The sequence below is a fragment of the Capricornis sumatraensis genome, chromosome 1 (genome assembly GCF_032405125.1).
Source record: "Capricornis sumatraensis isolate serow.1 chromosome 1, serow.2, whole genome shotgun sequence".
Taxonomy (NCBI): Eukaryota; Metazoa; Chordata; class Mammalia; order Artiodactyla; family Bovidae; genus Capricornis; species Capricornis sumatraensis.
The window spans coordinates 127,881,928-127,898,306 of NC_091069.1; the positions used below are offsets into that span (position 1 = coordinate 127,881,928).

Sequence of the window (16,379 nt, forward strand, 5' to 3'; positions counted from 1 at the left end):
AATACAAAATGGGGAATCATGAAGGAAACTGAGAAGGAAGGATGGAAGAAGCAAAGCCGAAAGAGAGCTCTGGCAGAAAGCCAAGAGAGGCGTGCTTCACCGTAAGGGAATGGTCAATAGAGCTAAATTCCACAAAACAGCATCTACACCCCAGAAACCGGTTCTGCCTCAGTGATTCATTGACTCTGTCAACACCACATCATGATTCTAGTCTCCCAGTGTCAAAGTCCAGCATCTTTCTTTGACTCATCCTGCTTCCTCATTTTCTATATTTAAGGCACTAAGATTTCCTTCCCATTCCTTGATATCCCTTCCTTTCTCTGTAAGCCTGGTACCATATCTATTCTCTTCAATACTTTACATTTTTAACTTGAAAGATTGGTTTTGTTTAGAAACAAAATACGTAGGGGTCCCTATGTATTTAAGTATCAACAAATGTGTAAGAATAATAAATATCAAGTTTAGAATAAGGATTACTTCTGCAGCGGGTGGGACTGTCATGATTCAGGAAGGGAGCAATTTCAGCTGCATAAATAATGTTCAGTACTTAAGTTGGTAAAGGATCATAGATTTAAGTGTCCTGATATTTAACTAATACAACAAAAAAACTATTTAACAAATGCTTTATAATGACATCACCCTGATATTCAAGTTTCTAGGCTCTCACTTTGGGATCTTATTCCCTGTCTCACCTTACTTCCCACAATTCTTTGCAATATTCTCTTCTGAGTCTGGCTCCTCTCTATATCATTCAAAAAGGTCAGTGTCTAGCGCATTACTTTACCTTCTTTCAGTATTAGTGTCCTCCTGTCAGGAGTTCATCTCCACTCAGTTGAATATTCCTTTCCAAAATCTTTCCAGTCCTTTTAGCTCAGAAACCTTTGTTGTGGATTTCTCCATTGGACGTAAACTTCCCACCTTCTGAAATATCTTGAGAGAGTGTGTATGTCTGTGTGTGCGAGAGAGAAGGGCGGGCAGTGGGGGAGAGAGAGGGAGAGACATCCTTTATCTATCACTTTCAAATCTATTTGCCTGATTTTTAATTAATTTATTTATCTTAATTGGAGGCTGATTGCTTCACAATTTTGTAGTGGTTTTTGCCATATATCGACATGAATCAGCCATGGCTGTACTTGTGTTCCCCATCCTGAACCCTCCTCTCACCTCCCTCCCCATCCCATCCCTCTGGGTCATCCCAGTGCACCAGCCCTGAGCACCCTGTATCATGCATCGAACCTGGACTGGTGATTCGTTTCACATATGATAATTTACATGTTTCAATGCCATTCTCTCAAATCACCCCACCCTCGCCTTCTCCCACAGAGTCCAAAAGACTGTTGTTTACATCTGTGTCTCTTTTGCTATCTCGCATATAGGATCATCATTACCATCTTTCTAAATTCCATATATATGCGTTAATATACTGTATTGGTGTTTTTCTTTCTGACTTACTTCACTCTGATATCTTTATCAATATAGTTCAGTAATTCTAATCCTGGTAACACATTAAAGTTATCTGTGGAGTTCTTAAGAAATACTGGGTTGACCAAAAAAGTTCATGCCCATTTCCCCGAACGAACTTTTTGGCCAACCCAATGTTATTTTCTGGGCTTCTACTCAAACAAACCTGAATGACAGGATTTAAGAAAACCTTCTAAGGCAATTCTAATAGCACAATTATAGCATGATCATGCCTTGAAGACAGGGGCCACCTCTTCTTAAATGCCTCTACGCTAGTACAGAATTTCACATCTGAGAACGTGAACTATGTGAATATGAGCTTAAATGTCAATTTCATTCAATGCAACCAGGAGAAGCTAATAATCTTAAAAAACTGTTGCACTATTCTTCTTCTGACATTATAATATATAAAGAAGTCCTCTTAGCAGTAACTTGACCTTCAATAGTTCAGTGTCATGAATATTTGGAAGCAGGTTACCTTAATGTGCACACATGAACAGCTGGACTGAAATTGAACACTGACTGAGTGACGGTAAGTACTGGAGTCCAAGGAGGCAAGGCCATAAATAAGTTCAAACATTAGTTCCAACGTTTGGCGACTGATCCTTAATGCCAGAAAGGCTCAAAGTAGCAGTAGACAAGTATTAAAAATACAGCATGAAGAATGTAGGGCATTTAGTAAAAAGAATCACAGAGGTAGAAAACAAATTTATGGTTACCAAGGGGGGGAGTGGGAGGGTAAATTGGGAGATTGGTATTGACATATATACACTATTGACATGGTGTAAAATAATAGATAATAAATGAGAACTTACTGTGTAGCACAGGGAACTCTACTCAATGGTCTGTGATGACCTAAATGGGAAGGAAATCTAGAAAAGAGTGGGTATATATATGTACATATAACTGATTCACTTTGCTGCACCGCAGAAACAAACAAATTATTGTAAAGCAAGTATACTCCAATAAATATTAATTAAAATAAATAAAGTTATAGGTATATTAGAAAAAAATGATAAGGCAAAGGTGTTTAAAAAATTGATCAGGATAATATACAGTAGTGGGATAAATCCTGTTCTAATTCTCCAAATTAAGTCATAAATGTTTATAACTTGTGTGTTGCATTGCTCTTTACAAGCAAATGATATTTAAGTGCCTAAAGTTGCTTCATCTATGTTAGTTATGTCAAAATGGTATGCTTCTATGTATTTGCAATAGTCTTAATGGCAAGAGTCAGGTAATTACTTATAACATTGATATACCATTAGAAAAGAGAAGGTATTTTTAATCCAATTTTTCAAAAGGAAATTGAGAAGATGCATGAGATAACTTTTAATGTCTCTTCCAACCTTTAGAATCTTTTACTATACTATTTCTATCTATGTGTCTTCAAGCTCACCGATTCCTTGCCACGTCACATCTTCTGAACAGGCACATTTTTTGTTTCAGTTGCAATGTTTTTTGACTTCTTGCATTTCCTTTCAATTTTTTCTTAGATTTTCCAACTCTCTTGCATGCTGTCCACTTTTTCCCATTAGGGCCCTTATCGTATTAGTCACAGTTATTTTGTTTCATTAAAAAAAAAAACTTTTAGAAATTGCTTATTTTCCCTCAATCTTATCTCCATTTTCTGTATAAGAATTTGTGGACAAAATCAGTTTAAGGCCACTCACTGGCTGTTCCTACATGTTCAATGGTGAGCAGTGGGAACTGCAGACTAGTCATCAATAGAAAATCGCTAAAAAGGCACACTGCTTGCCTTCAGACCAACCTGCAACCTCAGGCCGAGTAGCAGTAAACTCAGAAACTGGGGCAGTGCATTCATTCTGAAAAGTCTCTTTGCTCCCAGCCTTTTCAGCAGCACCCTGCTCATCTTCTTCAATCTCATTAGGATTTCTGGAGAAGCAGAGATTAGGCATGACCTCCCATGAGTGTAGCTGGGAGATGGTGCCGTGCATACACAGAACTTCCAGGGCAGTGTCACCACATCAGACTCGCTGAGTGATCTCCATTGTTGGTGCATGGGCGGCCATGTCCACAGAGTGCAGAGGAGAGTCTGTGTCTCACAGAGCAAGAGAAGGCAGGAGGTGCCTCTATGAGAGGCTAGTTGTCAGTATTGGGATCAGTAACCACCAGAAGTGTCAGCTCCACACAGCCTGGATCTGGTGCCAAGTTCCAGGAGTGAAGCAGTTAGCAATGGAAGTCACTCTGTGGCAGCAACAAACTTTAGCTCCGCTCGTGGGTCAGTATTCCTGGATGATATGCCACTGATGTCAGCTGGGTTTTCAAAGGCAACAATGGCACCAGCTGCCAGCTTCTCTCAGGTTTTCTTCAGATTTGTGATGTAGATGCTATGGCTCAGTGAGTAAAGAATCTACTTTCAATGCAGAAGATACAGGAGATGTGGGTTTGATCCCTGGGTCTGGGAGACCCCCATGGAGGAGGAAATGGCAACCCACTGTAGTATTCTGGCCTGGAGTATCCCATGGGCAGAGAAGCCTGGTGGGCTACAGTCCACAGGGTCCAAAGAGTTGGCCCTGACTGAGCGCTCATGCTTGTCATCCTTTGCCTTTTGTGACTATTCCATTTAGAAGTCAGGACTGGTGTCACCTAAGTGGGTTTCTGCTGAGAGGAATTTGAGGACGTCTTCCGCTTTTATATGCAGGAAACCAAGGGCTCTGAACATTGTGAAAGTTTTCCTCTAAGTTACAACAGAACCCAGAACAGTGTTGTGCGGACTCCTCTCTGGGTAGCATTTGTTTTTGTTCAGTTGCTCAGTTGTGCCCGACTCTTTGTGACCCCATGGACTGCAGCACTCCAGGCTTCCCGATCCTTCACCATCTCCCAGAGCTTACTCAAACTCATGTCCATTGAGATGGTAATGTCATCTGACCATCTTGTCCTCTGTAATCCCCTTCTTGTCCTGCCTTCAATCTTTCCGAGTATCAGGGTCTTTTCTAATGAGTCCGCTCTTCACACCAGGCAGCATATAAAGAAAGAGTAATCACAGTTATTTTCAGTTCTGTCTGGTAATCCCCAAATCTGTGCCACATCTGAGCTGAGTTCTAATGCTTGTTCTGTCTTCACTTCATACTGTGCTTTTAATTGCCTTTGGAAGGCCTTGTAATTTTTTGTTGAGAGGTAAGTATGATGTGCATGAATAATTAGAATGAGGTAAAGAGGGCTTTAGGATGAAGATTTATGTTAATTTTTGCTGGGACAATAGTTTCTAGAAGATTCATATTCATCAAACCTCCTTGTTTTGGTTTTCCTCCGGACATTGGGCTTCCCTGAGAATGCCTCTTCAGAGGAAGTCTGCTTCTTGTAGGACTAAGAGATGTAATCCACTGTTTCACTGGAGCCCTGTTGGTGTGGTAGTATGGCGTGGGCATTCTATAATCCTTCAATTAAATTTCACTGTTTTAATCAGCCTTGTCCTTGAACTGTGACCTTCACAGGTGTTTCTCTGTGACACAGCTTCAACCACCTGCTCACCTCCATGTACTCCCTTCCCTGGCTGCAGCCTTTCCAACCTATTTCCTTGAACCTCTGATCCCTGTTGACTATATTTTTGCTTTTGTTTTCCCTTGCTAGGCGAACAGCTGGCTCATTGAAAAATACCCTGAAGCTGGGAAAGATTGAAGGCAGAAGAAGAGGGCAACAGAGGATGAGATGGTTGGATGGCATCACTGATGCAATGGACATGAACTTGGGCAAACTCCAGGAGATGGTGAAGTACAGGGAAGTGTTGTGTGCTGCAGTCCATGGAGTCATGAAGAGTCAGATACCACTTGGTCACTGAAAAATAAAAAAAAGGTGAAACAGGTGGGGGGAGTGGTTGGAATGGGAAGGGATTCCCTTCCACCAAACAGAATTATTATTGTTCAGTTGTTCAGTCGTGTCTGACTCTTTGTGACTTTGTGCACTGCTGAATGCCAGGCTTCCCTGACCTTCACCATCTCCCAGAGCTTGCTCAAACTCATGTCCATTGAGTCGGTGATGCCATCCAACCATCTCATCCTCTGTCTTCTCCTTCTCCTGCCTTCAATCTTTCCCAGCATCAGGGTCTTTTCTATTGAGGCAGCTCTTTAGATCAGATAGCCAAAGTACTGGAGCTTCAGCTTCAACATCAGTCCTTCCAATGAACATTCAGGACTGATTTCCTTTAGGATTGACTGGTTTGATCTCCTTGCAGTCCAAGGAACTCTCAAGAGTCTTCTCCAAAACCACAGTTCAAAAGCATCAATTCTTCGGCGCTCAGCCTTCTTCACAGTCCAACTCTCACATTCATACATGACCACAGGAAAAACCATAGCCTTGACTAGATGGACCTTAGTCGGCAAAGTAATGACTCTGCTTTTGAGTATGCTCTCTAGGTTGGTCATAACTTTTCTTCCAAGGAGTAAGCGTCTTTTCCTTTCATGTCTGCAGTCACCATCTGCAGTGATTTTGGAGCCCCCCCAAAATAAAGTCTGACACTGTTTCCACTGTTTCCCCATCTATTTCCCATGAAGTGATGGGACCAGATGCCATGATATTCGTTTTCTGAATTTTGAGCTTTAAGCCAACTTTTTCACTCTCCTCTTTTACTTTCATCAAGAGGCTTTTTAGTCCCTCTTCACTTTCTGCCATAAGAGTGGTGTCATCTGCATATCTGAGGTTATTGATAATCCTACCAGCAATCTTGATTCCAGCTTGTGTTTCTTCCAGTCCAGCACTTCTCATGATGTACTCTGCATAGAAGTTAAATAAGCAGGGTGACAATATATAGCCTTGACATACTCCTGTTCCTATTTGGAACCAGTCTGTTGTTCCATGTCCAGTTCTAACTGTTGCTTCCTGACCTGCATTATAGGTTTCTCAAGAGGCAGGTCAGGTGGTCTGGTATTCCCTTCTCTTTCAGAATTTTCCACAGTTTATTGTGATCCACACAGTCAAAGGCTTTGGCATAGTCAATAAAGCAGAAATAGATGTTTTTCTGGAACTCTCTTGCTTTTTCCATGATCCAGCAGATGTTGACAATTTGATCTCTGTTTCCTCTGCCTTTTCTAAAACCAGCTTGAACATCAGGAAGTTCACGGTTCACGTATGGCTGAAGCCTGGCTTGGAGAATTTTGAGCATTACTTTACTAGCATGTGAAATGAGTGCCATCACTTCATGGAAAATAGATGGGGAAACAGTAGAAACAGTGCCAGACTTTATTTTTTGGGGCTTCAAAATCACTGAAGATAGTGATTGCAGCCATGAAATTAAAAGACGCTTAGATGTTAGATAGTATATTGAAAAGCAGAGACATTACTTTGCCGAGTAAGGTCCATCTCGTTAAGGCTATGGTTTTCCCAGTAGTCATGTATGGATGTGAGAGTTGGACTGTGAAGAAGGCTGAGTGCCAAAGAATTGATGCTTTTGAACTGTGGTGTTGGAGAAGACTCTTGAGAGTCCCTAGGACTGCAAAGAGATCCAACCAGTCCATTCTGAAGGAGATCAGCCCTGGGATTTCTTTGGAGGGAATGATGCTGAAGCTGAAACTCCAGTACTTTGGCCACCTCATGCAAAGAGTTGACTCATTGGAAAAGACTTTGATGTCAGGAGGGATTGGGGGCAGGAGGAAAAGGGGACGACAGAGGATGAGATGGCTGGATGGCATCACCGACTCGATGAACGTTAGTTTAAGTGAACTCTGGGAGTTGATGATGGACAGGGAGGCCTGGCATGCTGCAATTCATGGGGTGGCAAAGAGTCGGACATGACTGAGTGATTGAACTGAACTGAACTGACCGGTATATGGCTCCAGCAGCTTTTGGTCCAGGTCAGCAAGTCTTACCTGTGTCTCTCTGGATGAATTTGCCTCTTCAGACTTTTGCCTGGCAATTTTTCCTGAAACCTCAGTTCTATGATGGATTCAAGAGCAGACATGGCTTTTCAGCTGGGTCAGCTTTTTCTTGTTATAGGGACAGCAGTGGCAACTTCCAAGGTTTTCATCTGTCAGAATGAACCCAGAAGCCTAAGTTATACAGAATTGTAGATTTCTAAACTTGTAGGCCCACATAGTAATTAAACACAAGATTTAAAAATGTTCTACTGGAACTAAATATCTTATCATTGAAAAATATTTTAAAACATTAGGAAAATTGTCAGTATTTAATATTTGTTGAAGGTTAATGTTTTGATTTTTGTCAGTTTTCACTGTTGACACAGTGAATGTTGTCTTTAGTAAATTCATTTATGAAACTGCTGCTTCTCAATTAATAAACATGGTAGTAGCAATCACTGCCAATTTCATGAAATCTTCCTCAGAGGTTATATTACTTCTACTCACATTAATCAAGAGTAATTTTTGTTCTTATTTTATTCTGTAGATTTATTTGGAGGATTAATATGTTTATTTGAATAACTCAGGATATCTGGATACTTTGATCAAGTTCAGCATTTCACTATTAAGTGAAACTTTATTTATGAAACGACTTGCTTTTGTTTCTTAACCTAAACTACTTTTAAAATCACATTTACTGTCACAATCTCAGGATTATTTTGATTGTTGAAGCTTTTGGGGAATAAAGGGAAGGTGATGGATAGGGAGGCCTGGCGTGCTGCGATTCATGGGGCCGCAAAGAGTTGGACACGACTGAGCAACTGAACTGAACTGAACTGAACTGTTACTGATGGGGTTTAGAATATGCTACCTCCAAATATGGATGCACCCTTGAATAGTTTAAGTTGAAGGAATTTGAGAAATGAAATGTGCTAGAAAGACTCTTTGCTCTTCTCCTCTGAAGCAGGTCACAATGACCTCAAGTGAGAGGTGCCCTCTCTTTCAAAAAAAAAAAAAATTAATCAACTAATTTTTGGCTGCCCTGTGTCTTTGTTGTTGCACACAGCCTTTCCCTAGTTGTGGCGAGTGAGAGCTACTCTAACTGTGAGGTTCAGGCTTCTCATCGCGGTAGCTTGTCTTGTGGAGTGCAGGTTCAGTAGTTGTGGTATACGGGCTTAGTTGCTCCACGGCATGTGGAATCTTCCTGGACCAGGGATTGAACCCACGTCCCCTGCATTGGCAAGTGTATTCTTAACCTCTGGACTACCAAGGAAGCCCTAAAGGTACCCTCTCTATACCAGGAGGTAAGGGGTGTCCTTCTTTTTGAATGTGAATGAATAGGTCTTGCTAAGATTCTCCCACTTTCCTACATTGAGCTGATATCATTTTCATCTTATGACATATTTCCACAACTTGTCACCTTCATCAAATTCAGCATAAAAACATGCAGATTTATCTGTTTCTTTGGGTCTTCACTTCCTTAGGAGGGCTCTTGTGTCACATAAAACTTACATTTTTAAGCTAAACACATTTGCATGCTTTCCTCTAATTAACCTGCCTTTTGTTACAGAGATCCAGCCAAGAACCTGGAAGGGTAGAAGGAAAATGATATTTTTTCTTCCAGACATTACAAAGAAAGCTTTATTTTTGTCTTTTGTTTTCTTTTAGTTTGAGGTACTCACTGACAGATGTTGTAACAAATCATTAACATTATCCAAGTTTAAATGATTGTTATTTTGGTATATTATAATGAAGGGTTTCCTCATTTAAGTGGCTGTATGTTAATTTGATATCTTGTCTCACTCGTCAGGCCAATTGTGGGTCAGAGATGGGTGTGTGTGTGTGTGTGCTAAGTCACTTCAGCTGTGTCAGACTCTTTATAATCCTATGGAGACTGTAGCCCACCAAGATCCTCTTTGTCCATGGAGATTTTCCAGGCAAGAATACTAGAGTGTGTTGCCATGCCCTCCTCCAGGGGATCTTCCTAACCCAGGGATTGAACCCATGTCTCCTCTGTCTCTTGCACTGGCAGGAAGATTCTTTACCTCTACCCTTTGTTTAAGGTTGTGGTTTCAATTGGCCGGTCCTGGGAAGCAGGGTTGCCTCTGTGTAACTCAATCACATTGGTGGTTTCTTGAATTGATCTGTAAGTATAGTCTTAAATAGACATACATTTAAACGGGGCTATATTCTTAGTTCTTATGATGTACTCTGCATATAAGTTAAAATAAGCAGGGTGATAATATACAGCCTTGACATACTCCTTTTCCTACTTGGAACCAGTCTGTTGTTCCATGTCCAGTTCTAACTGTTGCTTCCTGACCTGCATATAGGTTTCTCAAGAGGCAGATCAGGTGGTCTGGTATTCCCATCTCTTTCAGAATTTTCCACAGTTTATTGTGATCCACATAGTCAAAGTTTTTGGCATAGTCAATAAAGCAGAAATAGATGTTTTTCTGGAACTCTCCTGCTTTTTCGGTGGTCTAGCAGATGTTGGCAATTTGATCTCTTGTTCCTCTGCCTTTTATGAAACCAGCTTGGACATCAGGAAGTTCACAGTTCACGTATTGCTGAAGACTGGCTTGGAGAATTTTGAGCATTACTTTACTAGAGTGTGAGATGAGTGCAATTGTGCGGTAGTTTGAGCATTCCTTGGCATTGCCTTTCTTTGGGATTGGAATGAAAACTGACGTTTTCCAGTCCTGTGGCCACTGCTGAGTTTTCCAAATTTGCTGGCATATTGAATGCAGCACTTTCACAACATCAAAGAAGCCAAGCTGGAATCAAGATTACTGGGAGAAATATCAATAACCTCAGATATGCAGATGACACCACCCTTATGGCAGAAAGTGAAGAGGAACTAAAAAGCCTCTTGATGAAAGTGAAAGAGGAGAGTGAAAAAGTTGGCTTAAAGCTCAACATTCAGAAAACGAAGATCATGACATCTGTTCCCATCACTTCATGGCAAATAGATGGGGAAACAGTGGAAACAGTGTCAGATTTTATTTTTTGGGCTCCAAAATCACTGCAGATGGTGACTGCAGCCATGAAATTAAAAGACGCTTACTCTTTGGAAAGAAAGTTATGACCAACCTAGATAGCATATTAAAAAGCAGAGACATTACTTTGCCAACAAAAGTCCATCTAGTGAAGGCTATTGTTTTTCCTGTGGTCATGTATGGATGTGAGAGTTGAACTGTGAAGAAGGCTGAGCGCCGAAGAATTGATGCTTTTGAACTGTGGTGTTGGAGAAGACTCTTGAGAGTCCCTTGGACTGCAAGGAGATCCAACCAGTCCATTCTGAAGGAGATCAGTCCTGGGATTTCTTTGGAAGGAATGATGCTAAAGCTGAAACTCCAGTACTTTGGCCACCTCATGAGAAGAGTTGACTCATTGGAAAAGACTCTGATGCTGGGAGGGATTGGGGGCAGGAGGAGAAGGGGATGACAGAGGATGAGATGGCTGGATGGCATCACTGACTCTATGGACATAAGTTTGAGTGAACTCTGGGAGATGGTGATGGACAGGGAGGCCTGGCGTGCTGCGATTCATGGGGTCACAAAGAGTCAGACACGACTGAGTGACTGAACTGACCTGAACTGATATTCTTAGTTGGGCTTCCCAGGTGGCTCAGTGGTAAAGAATCCACCTGCAATGCAGGAGACCTGAGTTCCATCAATGAGTTGGTAAGATCTCCTGGAGGAGTGCATGGCAACCCAAGCCACTGTTCTTGCCTGGAGAATCCCAGAGATGGAGGAGCCTGGTGGGATTCAGTTTACAGGTTCGCAAAGAGTTGGACATGAATGAAGCAACTGAGCCTCCACATACCCAGTCTTAGTTGAATCAACCTGAAACCCTGAAATTCTATGGGACAATGAAGAAGGTAAAATTTGAAGTCTAGTACTTCCGGATGCAGCTGATGAAGAATGGAAACTAGTTGGGATTTCTCACTTTTTCAGTGGAGTAAAATTTACCCCAAAAAGTCCCAATTTTTTTTTTTTATCAGTCTGAATTCCCTATATAGGTATCTGACTTGTCTAGGAAGAGAGTTTGTGAAATTTCTCCAAGTCAGTTCAATCTCCTGCTCTCACATAACTATTTCAAGCACATTCTCCTTTCTACCAAAGCTCCCAACAACTCCCCCCTTCTTCTCATTTTTAACTGATGAAGTTATTATTTATTTCATGGAAAAAAATATCAATCTGCCAACCTTCATCTGTAATCATATATCCTGTATTCCCTCCTGTAGTTAAACATGATGTCTCTTATCACCTCTCACCTGTTCAAAGCCTTCACTCCTGCAATTGTCCCCTCTCTCTTCCATTAAAAAAGAAGAAGGGGGGAAAAAGGACAACAAGCTCACCTTGATTCCACATCTCCTTCAGTGACATTTTCCATTTCTCTGCTCTCTCTTAAAGCCAAATCTTTTATTTTTTTTTATGTTTTTATTTTATTTTATTTTACTTTATTTTATTTTACAATACTGTATTGGTTTTACCATACATTGACATGACCAAATCTTTTAAAAACAATTGTCTGTACCCACTGTCTATAATTTCTGATTTGCCTCACTCCCTTGAACCTACTCCATTCTCCTTCTTATCTCTTTTTCTCCATAAGAACTGTTTGTTCAAGGTCACCAGTTGCCTCTATGCAGCCAAATTCAACAGGCAATTCTCAGTGCTGATATAGCCTTACCTGTAAGCAGCTTTTGTCCCACGAACAGCTTTTGTTACAAATGATCATCGCTTCCTTCCTGAAAGACTTTTCTTCACTCATGTCAGGACCTTCCTTCCCAGTCTCCTTTTAGGAACTCATTTCTGCTTTATTTTGATAGTCTCTCACTCTACCCCAGAGAACTTTTTTTCTATGTATATTCACTTTTCAGATAATGACATTTAGTCCCATAACTTTTGTGCTATCTCTGTAAAAATTATAAACTTAATATCTGCCTACTCAACAAACAATGCCATGGATATTCACAAGTTCCTCACACAGAGACTCTCCAAAATTGAGCTCTTAGTTAAACGTTTTCCACCTTAAGTCTCTATATTGTACATACTAGTGTTTTTGTTTGCCAGTTGCTAAATGCCAAAACCAGAAAGGTGGTTTTAAAATAATTTTTAGAGTTAAAATTTGTTTTTTGAAACATAGTGTGAATTTTAGCTTACTTTAAGGTAATGAGAACTAACTAGTATAGGACTGTTTTCTTCCTTTTCTTTTTAAACCAAGAAACATTGATTCTATTTAATCATTTAAAAGACGAGTTGGATCATGAGTGACAGTAGGTCTGAGGGAAGGAGAGCTTTCTAGAGAGAGAAAAAAAAAAGTGCCCTGTGACACAGGGAGTTGGGGGAGGGGGCAGAAGTCTGTCCCTGGGGGTATGATCAGATCTGTGGGCTCCACGCTCTGTTAGGGCTTGGCTTCCAGAATTCAGCTTAGTTCAGCCCTGTAGAGCCTTTGGAATTGGCTGCATCTTTGTAGTAAAAGATGCACTTTGGGTAGTGGGACAAAAATTAATTTCTGCAGACAAAACCTTTAACAATGATACTATCCACAAAGAATATAATCATAATAAGAAAAGGTTCAAGATGGTAACGGCCCCAAAACCTGAAGCAGTAAAACAGCCCCAGCTGCAGGCAGCCCAGCGAGCAAATCAAGCCACCACTGCTACTGGTCCATCCACAGCAGCAACTGTCGCTCAAGTGCCAGCTTCTGTCCCTGCTTTGGCTCCCACTTCCGAACCGGTACCCGTTGCTCCAGCATTGAGCCCGGCCTCTTCTGAACTCGCACTTATGACTGCAACTAAACAAGAGAAACCTGCACAGCTACAAGAGGAACACGCATGCCCACCGGCCCGGTACCAACTGACAGCACAGGAGAAGAGTCTTGAGTAAAAACGTATTCACTCATAAGGTATTTTGTATCTAAGGAGAAAGAAAACACACTCTTTACATGAAAATAACTACCAGTTAAATAAATTTCTTGACCATTGAATGTTAAGACCCTGCTTAGATTGAGAAGCAGTGCGATTAGAGGGTATAGTTACCATACACAAATACGGTTTCTGGTTCACATTTTTTGCTTGTTTTTGGTAGTTTGGGTTTCAAAGTAATCACTATGGATTTGATTTTGATGTGTCCTTTGGGGTAATGTAACTTTTGAGACCAATGGAGACATACGAAGGCCACTTTTCCTCTCAACTTTCCCTCAGCAGAAGTGTGTTTACCAGCAAGTTGTGGGTTCAAAACAGTTGTTTTTCTTTTTTAAGCCCACAGAATGCTGGTTGAATTAAAAACAATCAATGGCAATGTTTCAAAACCAGGTTTCTGACATTCATATGCTTTTTTCCATTATTAAATAAATATGTGTGACAAATAAAGTCATTGATATAGTAACTTTGAAAAAGAGACAGAGAACTGTATCCAGCATCTTTTTTTAAAAAAAATTATTAGCATTCTGGTATATTTATTTCCAAATATTTATATCTATAAAACTTTTTTTACTTAGTTGTGATCATACCATATACAAAATATATCTTGCTTTTCACATGTATTTCCTGTATCATTATACATTACTTAGGTAATTTAAGTAACTGCACAGAAATCTGTTACATATCCAGCATCTTTTATTGCCTCAGAAAGATAGAACTCTTTGGGGACCTGAATGATGCACCTGGGAACATATTTTGAAAAATAAAAAAAAATTTAAAAAGATTTTCATGACATATTAAAAGTAAAATCTTACTAAGCAAAAAATTTCCCCTTTGAATGCCCTTTCAGGTATGTAAATATAATACATAATTATCTACATATTACTTCTTGTATGTGGTACAAGCAGCTCAAATCTAGCACTCCCTGAATAAAATTCTTAGTTTTCTTCCTAAACCAAATTTTGTCCAGTGTTTTTTCACATCAGTAAATGGTAGCACTAGTAATACTTACTCTAACTGATTTATGAAAGCACTTTATTAACCCTTTGTCACATATATATTATAAATGATTTCTCAGAACTAAGCCCTCCCCTAAAATTTGATTCCACAATAAATCATGGAGAAATGGCTTTGAGCCAGACATAAACAAAAATTCATACAAAATACATTAAGATATAATTATTCAATTTCAAGAGAGTCAATGTTTTTGGAACATATTGAATTTATCTGGAACATTTAAAAATGATGACTTTTTACAAAATAGTTGCAAAGTACCAACACATTTTGGGTAATACTTTGATTAGGCAAAATACCATTTATCTTTAATGCAATTGCTGCAATTCTGTCAAATTTAAGTCAAATTGTAAACAATGATATACCATTTGACTATTGTGTCTCCATCAACAAGGACATGTCTATACAAGCAAGTTTCTATAGCTTATGTGGGATAACTCTCTAACCATCAGAGTATTGCTGCTCCAAGCCCAGGGTCTCCATTTATTCCCACTCCATTCCTTATGCATGACACTCTGCAGTTCTAATAGCTCTGACTATTTAATTTTTTCAACCTATAGAGACTCTGCTTTGGCCAGATCTGTATAAACACTTATTTTTCTTAAGAAAATCAACTAATTTCAAAACCACTCTTTGTGTGAGTAGAGGGCTGTGGTAGAGCCTTGTAAGTAGTAAAATGTTTCTCAATATCAGAAAAATATGCTTTACTTTTTTAAAGGATGTTTCAATTAAGAAAAATTAGCTTCAGTCATTGGAGAGGAAATGCGATGGCAGTTTATTTGATGTTGATAATTTAATTTTTCCTTCTGTAAAATTGCTCTGATTTTTAAAAAGCATGAAGTTCCTAACCACAATTATTTTCTATCCTCTTCTCTCCACTGCACTGTCCTACATTATTGCACAGAATTTTTCAAGTCAATTTGGCATATTTGCTTTCCTACAACAGCAGTAACAGAAATGTCTGGGAGAAAATGTGTCTGGGGACAAGCACAAGCCATCATATTTCCCACACTCTATTCCTTATAACAAAGCTATTTGTAATCTTCGTAGACTTATTTTTCTGATTACAATGTCAACTTTCTGAAGCAATACTTGAATATTTGAAGCAAACTTTTAGAGTTGAATCCTAGTGAAGTGAATTCTAAGACATACTTATGTATTTTTTCAACAAGGAATCTACTTCATTGAATAAACTTTTAAATATATATATAAATGTATATTAGAGCACCTATTATTAGCAGGGAAGTGAAAGAAAAGGAAGCTAAAAGGAGATGGAGGTTTGACCGGAGAAGCAAGGAATCAGAATCTTGTCATGCCTGAAGAGAGAAAGAGAGGTTTTCTAGAAAGAAGTTTGTCACGGTATTAGATGTGTCAGAGTTCAGAAAATTAGTGACCAAAAGGATGATTTTATTAAAAAAATTTTTTTGATACCTTCAATGAAAGCAGTTTTAGGCAGGTTTGCAGGGAACATTTGGAACTCAGATAGCTAAGAGCTGGAGGTAAACAGGATGTTAGAAAGTAATAAGATGTTATAAAATCTAGTGTAGAGAGTCCTTTTATGAAATTTGACAAGAAAGGAAGTAACAGAATGGAGATGTGGGCTGGGACAGAGATTTACAAAATTACTAAACCTGGGAGACACTAGAGAACTTGTTTAAGAATGTAAAGGAAAGATCCAGAGAAAGAATGAAGATTCAAGTGAGAAAAAGGATAACCCATAGACCCTTAGATGGCAGGAGTGGATAGGACCAGATGGGCTTCATTTCTGTAAGGAGAGCAATTCTACACCATTGCGACAGAAGTGAGGAAGAATCATTGGGTGACAAAGAGAAAATTGGAGTCTAGCCCTTGTATCTATATTAGGAGGGCACATTTGTACACATGCCTATTTGCTGTTTCTGAAAGGCCCAACTTCCTCCCTCCATGTACACATGTTCCCTAGCCATATTGCCACACACAGCTCAGACATCATTTCTGGAAAGCCTTCCCTGGCAAGTGCAATCTGCTTTGGAAGCTTCTCCTCATACTCCCAGATGCTCCCTGGGCTTTGCTCTAGGCTTACTCTGCCTTCTAATAGGCATTTATTTGTCAGTCTTCACCACTGGACTGCATACACACTTTGAAGGTAGAGGCATGTTTTATTTGCCTTTGTTTCTCAG

The 16,379-nt window shown here is 39.7% G+C and overlaps 1 pseudogene; it reads right to left on the reverse strand.

Moving 5' to 3' along the window:
• Window positions 1–3,185: 3,185 nt before the first annotated feature.
• LOC138075907 (small ribosomal subunit protein uS2-like) lies at window positions 3,186–12,053 on the reverse strand (annotated as a pseudogene).
• Window positions 12,054–16,379: the final 4,326 nt, after the last annotated feature.